General features: G+C 36.6%; 1 non-coding gene across 1 annotated transcript; it reads right to left on the reverse strand.

Annotated features, from left to right (window-relative positions):
• Positions 1–4,002: 4,002 nt before the first annotated feature.
• On the reverse strand, positions 4,003–4,166 carry LOC142461802 (U1 spliceosomal RNA). The gene has a single exon (XR_012786998.1). It is a non-coding gene; the product is annotated as a U1 spliceosomal RNA (small nuclear RNA).
• Positions 4,167–19,455: the final 15,289 nt, after the last annotated feature.

The raw sequence follows: 19,455 nt of genomic DNA on the forward strand, positions 1-19,455 counted from the left end.
ATGTACACATCATAGGCAGTTATACTATGCAGTATGTTGTGGTATAGGGGCTTGCAGGGTCAATGAATTACTTAGTGACTCTTGCAGCAAAGTCTCTAACTCCCACCAAAGCCTTTCTCCTACGTGGGTAAATTAAGATGATGAGGGAATATGCTGATAGAATTCACTTGTGAGTAATTGTAAACCAAATTCCCTGGGTGCCATCTTTCTGTGTTAAAAACTGAGCCCTCTGAGAAGCAGGAGAAGGGATTTCATTACCAGCAACAGCCAGGAGAGGAGACCTCTGGACCTGACATCCCTGCAAAGTGAACCTCCTGGATCCAGAGGACAGTTTTAACATCAGATCAGGAGAAAAACCAAGAGCCAGAGCATGGCACATAATGATGGACTTCCTAACCCACATAGCAAGTAAAGCTGAGTGCATTTGTCAGGAGGTTGGCTTGCAGAGTAGGATGCTTCTGGGCACTTAATTAGGGAGCTGGGTTTCCAGACTCAATGAGCTTGAGCTCAATGCCTTTGAGTTATGGCAGATAGTGGAGTAGTACACCCTGTTGAACCATATTAGTAGACCTGAAAGTACTTTGTAACATGTCCTGATAAACAACTATCTGACCTTGGCTAACTGGTATTTAAACTTGTTAACTTCTTTAATCAGCCTTTTAATCATTACTTTTGTTTGTGAATTCTCAGTAGCCATTACAATGGATATTAGCACCTAGACAGATTGTAGGGGATATTCAGAAAACACAGTGTCATTGAGTCGGTTCCCAGTCATAGTGATCCTATTGACAGAATGAAAGTGTATGGTCCTATGCCATCATCACAATAGTAGACATATTGGAGTCCATTGTTGCAGCCACACTGTCAATCCAGCTCCTTGAAGCTCTACTTTTTTTGCTGCCCATATATTTTACCAAGCATTAGGTCCCCTCCAGGGATTGACTCTCCTGATAAGAATAACGTGTCCAACGTACAGGAGATGAAACATCACCATACTCATTTCTAAGGAGCATTCTGACTGTACTTTTCAAAAAAAGAAAATAGTAGTTTACATTGTACAGCCATTGTAACCTCAAGTGTACTTTTTACTTTATGGTTAATATGGTAGAAGAAAACATCATTGTTTTAGTAATTTATTCCTTTGAAAAATGTATTCATTTGTGAAAATGTTCAAGGCATTTATGTATTACAGGCACTATGTTTAGAAGAGTAAGTGATGAAAGTAGTCTACTTCTTCTCTACATCCAACATGTATTCTAGTGAATAATAAAGAAAATAAAAAAATGTTGATTCAGTCTTCTCCAAATCTCTTATATGAGATTCAATTTAAATCTCTGAAATAAGGTTCAATTTAAATCTGTGATATTGGATTCAATTCAACAAGCTTTTATTCACTAAGAGTAATTATTGGATATTCAATATCTTAGTGGGGAATCAAGATTTAATTATTAGTTTTGGGTGACTAATATTGACATTTTAAATCTCCAAAAATTTTAATTGATTTTTTTAATGTTCTCACCGCTAAGATTGGTATTTATTGGGTGTACAATTAATGTTAGTATTAAAATAGATACTCCTGGGAGCAACAGTTAAAATATCAAATGACATATTACATTGGGGAAATCTGCGGGAAAAAAAATCTTCAAAGTTTTGAAAAATCTGTTTAATCACTAAGGTGTTCCTAGTTCCAAAAGTTACTCTTTGCAAGTACTTTTTAAAAACGTATAAGCTGTGAAATATGACCTAGGAATAATTGGTGGGTTCCAATTGTCATGTTGGCAAGGATATTGGATGTATCATGGGCAGCAAAAAAAACAAACACATTAGTCTCAGAAGAAATACAACCAGAACCAGAGTGCATCATACGATGGTACATGACCAGACTTAATCTTGCTAATTTAGAAAGATTTATCAGAAAAGATAAATTCTTAGAAAAAAAGACATGATGATTGATAAAACTAAGGATCAGGAGGAAAGGGAGAAAAAAATCAATGAATAGATTGACACAATAAATGAAACAATGGGCTCAGACATCCCACCAATCGTAGAGATGGCTTAAGACTTAGCAATGTTTTCTTCAGTTGTTCATTAGATCTCCAAGGGATGGAGCATATTTGATGGCGAATATCAACAACAATTGTAATAGTAACTGTGCTAGTTATAATTAATAATTATTGCATTTGTTAACAATGCACAATACCGATTATGCCTATTTAGTACATATGTCAATATTTCAGCTATTTCTCATTTAAAAATATAATAGAATGTTTAAAGCTTTAAAAAATAAACAAGTATCTCTCCCACTATTTATTACATATTTTGGAGTTCTCCTATTAGTAATATATCTAGTGGTGGGTTAGAAGAGTTGAAAATAACTGTCAGAAAAGCAGATGGCACCAAACAGATTGTAGTGTAAGAATTAAAAACATGGTTATATAAAGTATCTTTAATGTTATCCTTAGAATATCAGCATGCAGGGGGTTGTTTAGGGAATATTTTTTACTTTGTAAAAAAAATGTGTAGAACCACTCCCTTTAAGATGTCAAGTTGAATCAAGCCCTGTAGGAAGAGAAGAGTTATTAAGTGAGGAATAAAACATAATTAAATCAGTACAATGCAATTATAATCATTCTCATTGTGATTTTAAAATGACTTGTGATAAGTTTTATCTTGACACCTCTGGAATTTTAGAATAGATAGTGCTTTGTTGTGGGGTGCTATTTCTTGCCTTCTGGGGTGCTTAAACGCATCCCAAGACTCTATTCATTCAGGCCCAGTAGCATCACTTCCTGTCCGTCTTCTGACAGCCAAAAATATCTCTAGACATTGCCAAAGTTCCCTGCTTTGGGTACCATATCTAAGAACGAATAGATATAGGTCTCTACCTTAGAAACCTGAAGCCCTGTGGGTGTGATTCATATGTAATACAATTTGGCCAAATGGATGGAGGCTACATGTTTTTTTAGACCCACATGTTAGGGGAAAATACTAGTGCTAACTACTTAGATTTACTATTCTCAGATAAATTTCATAAAACATAAAAAGCATGGGAGTATTAAAACAAATGAAACCAGTCAGTGGAATCTCCAGATGTGAAAAAGGAAAAAGAGCTCTGAATAATTCCATAAGTAAATAACAATTGAGAATAGATATCATAGTTTTGTTTATTTCAATATGTTTAAATATTTTACTTCTTGGATTACAAATATGAATTGAGATTAGTCCAAAACAAATTTTGTCTAACTACACAGTGATATTTTGACTTTATTTTTTAAAGAGCAAAAATATGTATACTAAATAGGTTATTATCACTTTTCTCAATTATCCAAACAGTAATTATCTCTAAAAACTAACCTTAATGAAACACCTGGTGTTTTTAAGAGATTTAAATAATTTACCTGGGATTTTTATCTGTACTTCTGATTCATTTTAAAGACAAAGATTTCTGGATTTGTTAGGCTTTATTTATGATAAATGTGACGTTCACTTAAAAAGTATTTGCAAGGTGGGCAGAGATATAGTGTGTTGATCCTACTTAGTTTTTATTTAAAACATAAATTCAATTTCAGCCACATTGTTTTTAAAAGTGAGCACCATAGGGTATTTTCTGACTCAATCTTCAAGTCAATTCTGACCCTATCAGACACAGTAGAATGGCTTGATGGGTAACAGAGACTGCAATTTTCATGACAGGATGATTGTAATTTGGCGTGTTCTAACCACTGGCCTGTTTGTTATGTTTCTCATCAGGCCTTTTGTAAATCGATAACACAGAGGATATTAGCAATTAAAATTCTTTTCTTTTCATTTTAATTATAAAAAGTGAAAAGCATCATATCTGGCAAAGTGCTTTCATTTGAGAGAGAAGTAGAATAGTGGCGCACGCTGACTCCTTCTGATCTGTGGTAGGCAGGGTCTTCTCATTGCTGTCAAGTCAGCTGCCTCCCCATGCCATGTCATAGCTTCAGGCAAAATATAATTCTTTGGTTGTTTTTTTTAAACCAGGGGTGAGCGCGAACGCAGTCCCCAACTACAACAAATTATGCAGTCCACTTTCCCTCATTTGGGGAAATCGCAGGGGTCAGCACACCTGCAGTGCAATGGGTGCGCCTCGCCCTGGGAAAACCACCTTCCTGATCATCCTGTCTACCCTGCCAGGTAAGTATGCAAAATATAATTACATGCTGCCTGCTCCTGGGCCATCTCCTTGTTTGATTATTGATTGAACCACTATGATCCAAAAGGTATTCATTGGCTAATTTTTTTTGGAAAAGATCATACAACATTGCTTCCTAGTCTGTCTCAGCTAGAATGCTCCATTAAATTTGATCTCCATTCCATCATAGAAAACAGGACCCTCCATCAAGCCTATTGGTTTATCATGTGGTACATAGGCAAAGCTTTTTATACTTCATGAAGGTCGAGAATTCTATAGCCAATTGATGTGGCATAGGGTGGGGTTCACTGGCTTTTGAGAGCTTCCTCATGTAAGGGACACAAATTTAAGTCCACATTCTCTTATGCCCTGTACTTAGGAGGGATTATCAAAACATTCATAGAAAATGCAATTAAAATTTTAAAATATATAAGCCGTATTTCTCAACATAAGCTTCATCAAGTTCAAGAAATTTGGGGAAGAATAATACTAATCATGTTATCCATCCTTAAAGAATTTAGAGTCTTCCAAAATTAACCAAGTCAGTGTAGCTCTTTTTCCCACCCCTTTTCCTTTGTATATATTAACTGAAGAAAAATGGGTGCCTGGTAAAGGGGTTTTAAGACCAGAAAATGAAATGAAGGAAGAAGAAGCCAAATCAAAACTGTAAGAGGAAAGTCTAATGATTTTACATGGAGATACTCACAGAATCCCCACCCCCTTTTTACACAATTTTTGGGGGGCTTTTACATCTCTTATAACATTCCGTACATCAATTATATCAAGCATATTTGTATAGATGTTGCCATCATCATTTTCTAAACATTTACTATTTGAGCCTTTAGTATCAGCTTCTCTTTTTTCTCCCCCTCTATCACCCACCACCCAACCTTCATAACCACTTGATAAATTATAAAATATTATTATTTTCATATCTTAGACCACCGCTGTTTCCCTTCACCCATGTTTCTGCTGTTCATACCCTTGGGGTGGGGGACTGAGAAATATGTGTTGATCATTGCTGTGGGTTCCCACTTCCTCCCCTTCTCTCCCCACCTTTCCCCTACCTTCCTGGTATCACTACTACCATTTTTGTTCCTGGAGGTTTTAACTGACCTGGATTCCATGTACCCTGAGCTCCTATCTGTACCAGCGCATATGCTCCAGTCTAACCGGAACTGAAAGCCAGGACTTGGATCATGTTTTTGGGGAGTGAGGAAGCCTCAGAGAATCAGAGGAATACTGTGTGTTTCTCTGGTGCGACTCTGCACCCTGGTTGGCTCATCCCTTCTATGTGACCCTTCTGTTAGGGGATGTCCTGTTGTCTACAGAAGGGTTTGGGGTCTCTGCTCCACCCTTCTCCTTCTCAGCACTGTTTTTGTTTTATTTGGGGTACGGGGGTAAATTGCCCTTCTTCGATGAAAGGAATAAGCAATAGCACTAGAGGAGCCTGGCAGACTTTTCCCAGGTATTTTCCTGCTAATGCTTTGGCTAAACTTGTCAATACACTCTCATTATACACAAATGATGTCATTCTATGTCTTTCATAAATCTAAGAAGCAAAATGCCTCAAGCATAACATCAAAGAATGGTTGCTGTGACTTTGGTTCTTTTTTTGAATGGACCATTTCCATCTTGTGGTAGGCATTGTTTTGGATTATAATTGTAAAGCCACATATTATCTCCTGTTGCATTTCTTCCAATAAACACCTCAAGATGTGATCCCCCTTATTTAAAATTTCCATTGATAGGTCTCCTCTGCAACTGATCTGGCTACACAATCTTGGCACTTGTGCTTGAAGAAAGTTTGCTCAATTTGAATTTTTCAATCATACTCTGCAAAAAGAAACAGCAGAGATGCCTATATGTTTTTGATGCTAACCATTAGTCCCCTTCAGTTAGGTAACAGATTAATAATTTTATCTTTCTAAATTGTTATGTCTGGTCTACTGATTTATTTTTGACATTGTTTTCATAAAGCACCAATGATTTCACCACTCTTTCCTCCAAGGTTCACCATCAATCTAATGTCTGTGCTTGCCTGAATTTGAACAGATTCCATGTCGCCTTCAGAGACTCTGTAAATTGATGCACTGTGTGCTTCTTAGCACCACAAACTAGATTGCTTTCAGGCACATTTTAGCAAGTTAGTACAAGTTTATTTTAGTGCAATAAATTTCAATCCATGCGTTTTTAGACTGCTAGCTTTACGTTTTTCTTCCCTTCATCTGTGGTTTTGATGGACTTTGAAAACATCTACCCCTTTTTATTGCACCTTCATCCAGCAATTCCAAAAGAGGCTCTAGAAACATTAATTAACAATAGGTATTAATATAGCAAGAATATGTTTTCCTTTGTTATGTTGATTAACTTAACATGTTTATTTAAAGGCAAAAAAAATGACATTTTGTTTGCTTTTTTACTGATGGATATGAAACTGACAGTCTCTGATATACAAAAATGGATGATTCAAAGTACCTATAATTTAGACATAGAAGTTTCAAATATTGTGAAATAACCATATGGAATACACTGGCCAAAATGGCCATCGAAAATAATATATAAATAAGTTTGAGAAGTGGTTATTTTCATATCAGGTAAAGGAAGAGAACATTCCCTACTAGTGAGTCAGGGAAAAGAAACCAATAGAGTGTACAGAGTATTTGAGCCAAGATACACTCAGTTTATTCATCTAAAATACAAATCTAAATTTACTTAAAATATGCCCTCCAGAATCAATCCATCAAGCTTAGCATGTTTAGCATTAAGCTGGGCTTGGCCTAGGGTATAATTTACATATGTAGATTAAGTGAAGGCTCTTTAATGGAAATGTTTACAAATGTACATTAAGACCATGGCTTCTTCTACTAGTTTTCTCTATACTCAAAGAAAAATTAGGGACACTTCTTAGCATGACATTTAAACCTAGCATTGATTTTACTAGGAAGTTTGTAGGTGAGTAGACCATACTCAAAATATGCAGATATAAAACAGTAGTGAATGTTTAAATAGCTTAACAATCACATTAAATACTTTTAAATTCAATTTTTGCTTAGGCCTGAGCCATATGGTTTCTCTTTGATTGAGTATTTAGTTCTATCCTGCAGGATTGCTTCATGCTCAGCTTATTACTTCCTTCTGATCTATTATAAACTATTCCTTTTTTTCTTATCCATTAGTCAATGGCGTACTTACTGATGCTTAAAGGGACTCTTTTTCTTCATGTTTCCCATTAAGCCCCTCTTACCACTACAATCTAGAAATACAGTGGGTGATGCATAGTGTTGGTACCTGCAAGTCAGGACAACCAATCTATCTGTAGGAAAAGGTGAAACTTTCTACGTCCATAAAGATTTACAGTTTTCAAAACCCACAAGAGACGTTTTGCTCTTCCTGTAGAGTCTCGATGATTTGGAATTGACTCAATGGCAGTGATTTTTTTTTTAATGCCAGCTAGTTTTCACCACCTCTTTTGTCAGTTTATCTTACTGGGGTCGCTTGTATGCTTCTATGACCCTAGAAGCAATGTCACATATTTAAATTAAAAGCATCATCACTTATTTCAGTGCGGTTCCTAAGACTGATTAGGAAAAAAAGCTTGGAAATCTATGTCCAAAAACTATCCAATGAAAACTCTAGTGATTTCTAAGATTATTCTCCAGGTGTCAGGTTCTTTGCTTTGGGCAAGTCTTCAGGGGGGTGAAGTGCTCGGTAAAATTGAGGAGCTGCGAAGGCAAGAGGAATCTTCACCAGGAGGACAGGATCCAATGCCATTGACTCAATGGACGCAGTCATCACGATGGCTATGTTTGGTTCTACTAGTTACATGAATTGAGCTAGCTCAAGTCTCTTAGATATTTTATTATCTACATAATTATCCTACTGGGACAAACCTAGCAGTGCCAAATTTTCTCTTTGCCTCTGGTAATTGGTCTAGATGTTCACAGGGTTTTTGTTCATTTTTATCATCAAATGCCAGTGACATCTTATACAAGGGGGTAACCCCCAAAACCTGGAATTGCACTTGCAGCAGAGCAGAGCTTACGCAGTACACATTTTTTCCTGCTAGGCAAGCATCTAGCAACTCAGTCTGAGTTAATGCACCCAGTGGCATCGCCTGGGAAGATTCTTCCTGGTCACGGTGAATGTTTTCATAAAAGCAGTTTCTTTCGAACCTCATTTTTTGTGATGCTCAATTTAAGAGAACAGTATGCTGCTGTGAAATTTTGTTTCCTGCATTGGAAAAATGCCACAGAAACTGTTGTGAGGTTGAACACAACTTGAAGGACAGCGCTGTAAGAAAAACTCAAGTGTATGAGTGAGTTTCTCATTTCAATTCAGGTGAAATGCCGACGAATGACAGACCTACTTCTGGAAATTCCTCAACTTCCTGAACGGATGAAAATGTCAACTCATAGTGTATTTGTAGCTTGTTCCACTTGGTCATAAGGTTTTGTATTTGTTTGTTTTTTAAATTAAATACAAAGCTTTGAATTGTTTTTCATTTGGGGGATGCCCCCCTTGTATTTCCTCTTCATAGAGACCGTGTTTCCCTCTCAGGTGCAAATCCTATGCATATATTTCCACTTTTCTTTGTGGTCTTCTTTTACCTCTTTCATCCCTTCTTTTCCTCTCTTTATTCAAAGTGCTGCTACATTCTCGTGTGTCCTTCTCATATCTACTTAAATATGTTGTTGTTTGAGTATTTTCTTCGGTATCAGGGAAACTAACTTGGTATATATATACCAAGTTAGTATATATATTCTATAATCTTTATATATTATAAAGATTATATAATATATATCACATAATCTTTCTAAATAAATGACCATCTAAATTATTCTCATTGTGATTTTACAATCATTAGATTTTAGAAAGTAAACTTTCTAAATAACCCTCTGCTACTTTTTTGGAGGGTCGAGTGCAATGAAGTAGATAGGAAATGCTATTATCAATTTTCCTATCATTCTGCTTTTACTTTACTTACACCAGAACCATGTTCTCACGATTCTAAAAGAAAGATGTTGGCATTTTAATTTTGTTTTCAATGACAAAAAGACATTTTGAGAAGAAAACATTAATAGGAATAGATTTGCATTGCATTTGAGGTTATTGTGCATAAACAATAGCACAATAGCAATAGGTTATTGTGCCTCTGTAACAAATGATGCATTTCACCACCAATTTTCCTGGTACATCACATGATAACAGTGAAGTGCCTTCCATGAGTTGAGAAAGGGCATAGCACTGCATTAAAGGGAAGTGAAGTGAGAATATAACTTTCACACAAAAGTATCCCTACAGAGTAGCTTGATAGAAAGACTGCAAATCATGAGGTAAGATACTGAGGGACAATTCCTTGCTGACTTCATCATTCATTTATTAGAGCATCATCATGTGATACAAATTGCATAGCTTCTCGTGCTTACCTTCTCATCAAACAGTGAAATTCTGGGATTAAACAGTTTCTAACATCCATTTATATTTATTAAAGATGTGAATTTTAAATTACTAAAATTCATTCTTTCAAATGTTTCGAAGTTCAACTAAGAAATAATAAAATAAAAATAACAGAGAAGAACTTAAAACAGTCTAGTGAATCCCATCTACAATCTTTTCTAGCTGTTGGACAGTATTTTTGTTTTGTTTTGCTTTTGTCTTTCAGAGTAAGGAAGAGTTGACATTTACTATTGGAACTTAAAAGGAGGACAATAACTTCACTAATATTCATGAAGAAAATGAGCAATGCAATATTATACACTTACAAATTAAGTAAGGCGGAATTAAGCCTAAAATCCCACCTCTCATTTGAGCAATATTGGCAGGTCCCTACATTGAGCATCTTTCTTCACCAGCTAGGAGGGGAGAAGTCCTTGCACAAATGAATCTGGTAACTGAACCTGAAGCCCAAAGATTGTCCAAAACCGAACAGTGATTTAAAAATACACTGGAACTAAACTTATGAATCTTTGTGTATTCAACTTCTCTTTCAAATTAGGTGTTGTTTTTGTAAATTAACAGTCATGCAATATATTTTAATGTAGTTAGTGATAATAAAATGATATTAATTGGACCAATAGACAACATCATGACAAATAGAGAAAAGACTGAAATTGACAAGGATTTCATATTATGTGGATTCACAATTAATGTCCATGGAAACAGCAGTCAATAAATCAAATGACATATTGCATTGGGCAAATATGCTGCAACAGACGTCTGTAAGGTTCTCAAAACAAGGATCTTACATAAGGTGACCCTGGCCCCAAACCACGGTTTTTCATTTGCCTCATATGAATACTAAATCTGGGAAATGAATAAGAAATACTAAAGAAGAATTGATACCTGGGATAGTTAAGGTTTATTGTGCCAACCTGGCTGATAAACACATGTGAGGTTATTTGAAGGGTGGAGGGATAAATGGCTCAGTGAGCCTCACCTTTCTAGTTCTCGCATCTCTTGTTTTCTGATGGTCAGACCAGGATGCAGCTGCCTTACCCAGTTCTCTGCTTCAGCTGACAAGGCTCACTTCCTACAAGGCATCCCTGACGAGAAGCTACATGGACTTAACCCGATGCAGCCCTGGGTGCTGGAGTAGTCATGTGGAGAGCCCTGCCAGTGCTGAAATGCTTACACCTTCACTGATTAACCTTCCCACCCGCAGTTGGCATCATAGTGTGTATTTTGTGAGATTGAGGAGAACTTTGTAGATTAGTGTTGGGCATATAGGCTAATGTTGGATATGGGCTTGAACAGCACTGGGTTGGGATGCTTTCTTACCCTTTATATAAAACGCTCTCTCATACCTATGATTTTCTGTGGATTTGTTTCCCTAGTTTACCCAGACTTATACAATGCCTTTATTAAGGAATATTGAAAGTACCACACATTTCCATAAAAAATGAACACATTTTCTTGGAATACATCCAGAATACTCCTTAAAGAAAGGATGGTGAGATTTACTTCATGTATTTTGGACATGAGTCTGTTAAAAAATAATAATAATCTCTGGAAAAGATAATCATGCTTCTTAAAGTAGCCTTCAAAGATTCCAAACCCATTGGGACAAGCAGAGGATCAACAAAAAGGAAGAGACTCAATAAATAGTTTAACATAGTGCCTGCAACAATAATCTCAAACAAATGATTGTGATGCATCTCAGGATTGAACAGTGCTTTGTTCATCTAAACAAATCAACAAATAGACAGTTTTTTAGTTTATCCAATAATAGACTCAAAGTCTTTTATATACAGAGTCATGATGAATTGTAACCCAATTTTGGTGGCATGGGACAACAATAGCAATGCATGTTTTAGTTTTACTTTTTCCATACAGTCATATGGCATTAAATGCCAAATACATGCTGATGATCCTAACATTTAAATATTCAGTCCCAATTTTCTCATGGATGAGAGCCTATAACTAGCTGATGTTCCTCAAATAGATGTCTCAGTAATTTTTTGAATCCCAAATCTAGAAATTAATTTGTTCACAATTGCGTGCTTATATGTCAATGCAGCTGTTCAATAACATTTGAATTTTGACTTGATCAAAACATATTTTGATTTTTCATGCACTCAAAATATTTTCCTTCCCCAAAATGCCACACGACTATACAAAAACCTCCTCAGACAACTTCCTGCCCTTTCTTACTTTATCCATTAATAGACCCAAAGTCTTGGAAAAGGTTACTGGAAATTAAATTTTTCCCATGGAACTATGTATTACTGGATAAGGACACTTTCTTCAGACGCATATCTAAATTATAAGAAATAACACAATATCAAAAATTAATAGATTTCTACTTTGGGGAAGAACCTTGGTCATATAAGGTTAAGTGGGAGACAGTTTGGATAGGTTTTTTGGACTAGTTAGCTGGGCCGTTGTTCTCAGGAGTTTGGCAGTAAGCACCCATGCTGTGATCTAACATAATATAATCAACTCTTTGTGCAGGCAGCAGCTGTGATGGAGTGGGGCCCCCGGGATCAGGTCACAGTCTTTATGCACCAAGAAGTGTCCTCAGGGGTATTTAAGCAGACTCTGTGATAAGAGTTGTCTGAGTCTGTGTCCTGTATCTGTTTCTCTGACTTCATGCCACGCAGCCCTCTGATTTCAGTCTATCCTATAATGCTCTATCAATGTTAGCTAATATGTATAATATATAAATATATATAGTGAATATATAGATTTAGCTATACTAGCTAATACTAATAGAATGGTATAAGTCAGATTATATATATAATTTATATAGAATATATATTATTTTCAACAATTCTATAATTACCTTTATCTTCTATACAATGCAATGAGGAATTAGAGGTTTAGTTTGCAATGTTATTGACTTGGTTCTCAAAATTAGTAATTGGAAGCCTAGGATTCAAACCAAAGGATTTGCTATCATCATGCCTCCATGGACGTACTTTAAAATGCTTCATTTCTTTCACCTTGTAAAGATGCCCACCTAAGTGCTTCTCATCATCCTTAAGCTCTCTACATTTGTGAGTCCCCCTATGAACTTTCATTTCCTTAAGCTCTGAGGTCTTGCCTTAGTTAAACAATGTTTTTGTCATTTCATACAGGATCTTGTGCATCGTGTGCTAAGTATTTGAGAAATGAATAGATTCAATACTGGCCTGTAGCATGCATCTATCTCACTGGAGACAAGAACAGAATGAGCTGTGCTAATGACTGCATGTTACTTCTGTGTGAACAGGTGAACAGGGACAAGTTAAGGATTGATCATGTTAAGTAATTTGTAAAGAAAACTATTATATAGCATTTATTAGATTTAGGCATGGTTTGAAAGCAGCCATATATTATCTCATTTAATTCCCTGAATGGCTATCTAGACATAGGGCTATAATAATGGTCATTTGATGGCTCCAGAAACCAAGACAGAGACACTTGTCCAAGGACATAGGAAGTAAACAATAGAGATTAGTGTCAATCCCAGAGAGCACAGGTGGAGTGCATGTCACAGTGACTGGCTGCTTTCTCTTGGCGGAGACGTAAGTCTGAAATGTGGGTAAAAATGTCACATTTGAATAACTTTGATGAGAACGGAAAGCTAGCTGATTAGAAAATCTGAAAATATTGTCACAAAGGGTCTTACATTGTTATTTAAACATAGAAAGGAGCCTATATTTTCCTAAATTTCATAGTGAGCACAATGGCTTTACCACCTGGCAAGAATTAAAATCTCTGTAAATTTACAGCAGATTACAATGTGCATTCTCCTTGAAACCATTTCCTAGGACGAGTTATTATTGTATGGAAGTAGAACATGCATAGTCACATTTTACATGCTGCTTTCTTATGTAGATATGAAGAAAACAAAAACAACTTAAAAGACATCGAAAGATGACCTTTTTTGAGGGAAGAATATTTTACATGGTAACTAAAAGGGAGCAAATGGACAGCACATGGGCATTATCTCCTCAATTCCTCGCAATTAATTCAAAACAGGGGGAGAGTAGAACTGAATATCTACAGAGAGAGCATGTGGAAGTTCTTCAGTAGAGTCTAAATACCTGAAAACCAATAGTTTATTGAAAATACAATCTGACCATAACATTTCTCTAAATTGTTCTTTGTTCACAGTAAAATTATATATAAGGTTAATAAATATTTTTACCATATTTTGTTGATAAATACAAAATGAAGATTAAAAAGAAAGACAGAAACTGTTCTCTATGTTAAAAAAGCCCTATGAGAATTTAATGTTACATAGATATGGCAATTAAAATAGAACCACTGTAATACACTCACACAACAGATGTTATTAAATATTTACTTCCTATGACTTAATATAGCACATAACTAAAATCATTGTCTTATATGGAAAAATTAAAATGATAAATACTCTTTAACTGAAGGAACACTATGTTTAGATGCATTTGTATTTTTAACATATATCTAAATTCCTATTAATTTCAGGTTCTAAGTTTATATACTTTATATTAGTAATTTTATTGATATTTTTATTATTAGAGAGGTTGAGAGTAGAATAACTGAAGATATATGGACAATATTGAGTGCAATAATTTAATAAAATATATAGCTACATCTAAGGATTCATGTGTGGGGGATGAGGAGCTGATACCAAAGGCTCAAGTAGAAAGCAAATGTTTTCAGAAAAATTATTTTTAAAAAAAGAAAATATATATAGCCAATTAAGTCTGCCACTAATGATATTTATGGAAAACCATTACAGTTAATAAGAGGTTTAGCTATTCCCATGCCTGCGTGGCTACATTCTGTCTGTCTCACATCATTTGTGGTGTGAGAGGTGGGAGAGAATTACATACATGGCGAACCATAAGGTGAACATGAACAGAAACAGATTTCTCATATTTTTGCATTCAAATATAAAGACTGCATTTAAATAACAGAATATATAAACATCGAATGAAGTGAGTCACATGGTGACATATGCACATATAATAAAGAAGTCCATGGGTGATGCACAGGTTAGCATATTGAACTGCTAAGTGAAGAAGTTGAAAGTTGGACTCTACGCAGAGGCGTTTGTGAAGAAAAATCTGACAACCTACTTCTGAACTATCCATGTGGAAAACCCAGTTTCTGCTCTTGACAACCAAGGACTCCTCCCGAGTCAGCATGGACTCCATATTATGGGGCTATATATAATTAAATGTTACCTATTTGTAGCCTAAATGACCCATAAAGACATATTGAAATGTGTCATCATATTAAATGAAAATTGCTATCTCAAACACTTAACTTGCATCTTGTACATCAGAGTATGGCATCGCTGAACCCAGTCCACAAACCATTTCTCTTCTTCACTTCCCTGTTAAGTTGTGTGAGATACATTGCCTTTTAGGATGTCACTATGGTATCATAAATAGAAATTATACGGTAAACCATGAACACCCATTAACAACACATGAAAACAATGCATTGCTTTAATTTGTTCTAAACTAAAAGTGCAGACCAGATCGGGCACACTCGGCATGGTACGGCCAGACACAATCGAAAGCCTGTCTTTTCCCCTCTGAGCTTCAGAGAGGCTGGTAGTTTTGAAGTGCTGACCAGGGGCTGGAAGCCGAACACATAAGCACTTTGCCATCGTTCCACAGCAAATATAAAGGAGGGAATGGTACCAGAGTTAAATAGTTTTCGGAAGGCAATGGTTGACAAGGGAAGCCCCAGATTCATTTGCAGGGTCCACACATGAACGAAGCCTGGCATGAATCACCTCTGATCATAGGTGAAGGAGGTGAAATAGTGCTGCTATGAGATGGAGAACACTGTAATGCCAATTCTGGAAGATTTAGTTTGGTTAAAATGCAGTATATTCACATTTAATCTCCCTTGTGACCCATTTAGGAAAAAATGGAGGGAATACAACTATGGATTATTCCAGTGGTAAATCCCCTTTGAACATGGTCTAGGCATGTGAATATCCTTGTTAATGTGGAGAATGCATTGGAAAGTGGATTGTTGCAGATACACGTAGGTTAAAATATAGCACTCTTTAATTTGATCTCCTTAGGATCCATTAAAATTTGTTCTAGTTTTTAATATTTTCTGTTTTCTTTTTTATTTAAATTCTTATGTTTTACTTTGCTGTTGTTGTTAGTTTTTTTAATTAGTGTTTTCTGCATATGAAATCCAGGATAGCTAAATCTATAGATTCAATAAATTGGGATTCACGATAGAGGCGATTGGGTAAAATGGGGAGCTAATATTGATGACTGAAAAATGGAAACATGTTCTAAAACTGACTGAGGTGATGATTGTAAACTCCTCTTGATGTGATTGAACTATTGAATTGTTTGACATGTGAGTTATATGCCAATAAAACTGTTGGGAAATTTTAAAAAGCGAGTTCAACTACTCCATGTTACAACAAGTCTACTATACTATATTTCAATATACATATGTGTTATATTCTTATTTATAATTATAAATAGTATTTGCAAATATGCAATAATCCTCAAACAATCTGAAATAAATATCGCATTTCCCTGCTTCTTTTTCCGTATTACTTTAGGTGACCTTTAAAGCATTCTCAGCTAGCATTGATTGAGGCGGTTTCAGGTCGCCATGTCTTTCCCCAAACAGTATTTTGTGGTTGAAAATAAAATAATTGAAAAAGTGCTCTGTAATACAAGATACTTTTGTTAGGACTTAAATACAAGGTGACTTTCTTTTCAGAGATAATTTTTAGAAAATAACATTTTATATTTACTTAGTTCTGACTCACAGTGACTTTCTGGATGGCAGAACACTCTCCTACTCCAGTGTCACAATCATTTCTACATTTGAGAGTATTGTCTTAGCTTCTGTATCAAATTATTTCATTAAGGTCTTCTTCAATTTTAAGGACCCCCTACTTTACCACATCTGATGTTCCTCCCCATGGGCCGGTTCCATCTCATAACATGTCCAAAGTAGCTGAGAAGAACATTCACTATCCTTGCTTCTAAAGAGCATTGGAGTTGTACTTTTTACAAGACAGATTTGATTGTTGCTCTGGAATTCCATGGGTTATTAAATATTCCTTGCCAGTACCATTATTCATATGCATCAATTGGTCTTTAGGCTTCCTTATCCATTGTTCATCTACACATGCATACACACAAAATTAAAACCCCTCACTGCTGACTAGTCAATGCTGACTCCTAGGGAACCCCTATGGGTTCATTGTTTACCATAATAGGAAGCCCAGTCTTTCTCCTGCAGAGCTGCTGGTGGCTTCAAATGCTGATCATGCAGAGTGCAGCCAGGTGCATAACCACGACACCACCAGGTCATAGAAAATGATCATTCCTAAACAAAATTAAACATGGCTTGGATCCTTGAAGTGACTTTTTTAATATTAAAGTGTTCTGTTCTAGCAGATTTGCTCAAAGAAATAGGTCATGTGATTTCTTGGATAATGTTTCCATGGGCATTGATGAGGTATCCACTAAAATGAAATCCTTGATTACTGCAGATTACAGCTTTTGATCATGATGCCATGAGGTTGTGTACTAGTTGAGGTCAGAGGATTTTTATTTTAGGTCATGCTGTAATTCAAACTATGGACTGTAGTCTTCTCTTATATGTTGTCTTCGTTAGGTGCCATGCAATTGGTTCCAACTCAGGGCGATGCTATACAAAAGGTGAAACACTGTAGCATCCTCACAATTGTTACATGTGTGCCCATTTTGGCAGCCGCTTTGTGAACTCATCTCTTTTTCGAAGACTCTCAGTTTACTAAGCAGGATGTCCTATTCTAGAGAGTGGTGTCTCCAAATAACATGCTCAAAGTATGAGTTGAAGCCTCATCTGACCATTACTACTTTCAAGGGATATTCTGGCTGTACTTAATCAAGACAGATTTGGTTCATGGTACTTTCATTATCCTTTCTCAACACCATAATTCAGATTCAGCCAGCTTTCTTTGATTTTCTTTATTCAAGGTCCAATTTCTTTTTTATCTTTGCTTCTTTTTTAAAAATTGTTTTAATAGGGGCTCATACAACTCTTATCACAATCCATTCATACATCAATTGTGTAAAGCACATTTGTACATTCATTGCCCTAATCATTCTCAAAACATATGCTCTGCACTTAAGCCCCTGGCATCAGCTCATATTTACCCTCCCTCCCTGCTCCCTGCTCCCTCATGAACCCTTGATAATTTACAAATTCTTATTTTGCCATATCTTGCCCTGTCCGACTTCTCCCTTCACCCACTTTTCCGTTGTTCATTCCCCAGGGAGGAGGTCATATGTAGATATTTATAGTCGGGTCGCCCTTTCAAGCCCACCCTCCCACTATCCTCCCAGTATCGCCATTCACATCACTGGTCATGAAGGGATAATTTACCCTGGATTCCTGTGCTTTCAATTCCTATCTGTACCAGTGTACATTCTCTGGTCCAGCTAGATTTGTAAGGTAGAATTGGGATCATGATAGTTGGGGGGGTGGGGGGGAGGAGGAAGCATTTAGGATCTAGAGGAAAGCTGTAGTTTCCAATGTTGCTACATCACACCCTGACTGGCTATTATCCTCCCCAAGACCCTTCTGTAAGGGGATGTCCATTAGCCTACAAATGGACTTTGGGTCTGTCTCCACACTGTACTCCCCGCCCTCATTCACTATGATAAGATTTTTTTGTTCTGATGATCCCTGATACCTGATTCTTTCGACAGCTCATGAATGCACAGGCTGGTGTGCTTTTTCTATGTGGGGTTTGTTGCTTCTGAGCTGGATGGCCACTTATTTCCCTTCAAGCCTTTAAGACCCCAGACACTATATCTTTTGATAGCCGGGCACCATCAGCTTTCTTCACCACATTTGCTTATGCACCCATTTGTCTTCAGGGATCTTATCATGGAGGAGAGCACACAATGAAATGGGTTTTTTTTGTTCTTTGATGCCTGATAACTGATCCCGTAGGCACTCTGTGATCACACAGGATGGTGTGCTTCTTCCATGTGGGCTTTGTTGCTTCTGAGCTAGATGGTCATTTGTGTACCTGCAAGCCTCCAAGACCCCAGACACTATATCTTTTGATAGCCGGGCACCATCAGCTTCTTCGCCACATTTGCTTATTCACTCGCTTTGTCTTCATTGATTGTGTTGGAAAGGTGAGAATCATAGAATGCCAATTTAATATAAGGAAATATTATTTCATTGAGTGAGTACTGACTGGAAGGCCAATGTCCTTCTGCTACCTTAATTACGGTGACCAGAGTTTAACATTGGTAAAGTGGGACACCAGTGGGAAACCATTGATAAAACTCATATCCTGGTGAAATTGCCATATGGCAGCCAAAAACCGTTTACCCTAGCAGGTCGTGCATTCTTTCCAAAAATCAGGACTTCTTAAAAATGCTACTGAACATGGGAAAAATTGCTAAAAATTGAGACTGTCCTACCCAAAGCAGGATGTCTGGTCACCTTAAACCTTAATACTAAACCTACAAATATATGCACATAGATCTATTTCCCCATCCTCATATAAAAATATATTTGTATGTGTACATGTCTTTACATATATTTGTATATGTACATATCTTGACCTCTATAAATGCCCTTTGCCTCCCAGCTCTTTCCTCTATTTCCTTTGACTTTCCTCCTGTCCCCTATCATGCTCAGTCTCCATCAGGTTTTCAGCAATTTCTCTTGGTTACATTACCCTTGATCATGCCCCACCTGGCCTCCAACATCCTCCTCACCACCGACTTGGATCACTTGTTATTCCCTTGTCTCTGGGTTTGTTAACACCACTACCTTTCCCCCACCTCCTCATCTCCCATGTTCCCCCGGAACTGTCGATC

This window comes from Tenrec ecaudatus, chromosome 11 (genome assembly GCF_050624435.1).
Source record: "Tenrec ecaudatus isolate mTenEca1 chromosome 11, mTenEca1.hap1, whole genome shotgun sequence".
Taxonomy (NCBI): Eukaryota; Metazoa; Chordata; class Mammalia; order Afrosoricida; family Tenrecidae; genus Tenrec; species Tenrec ecaudatus.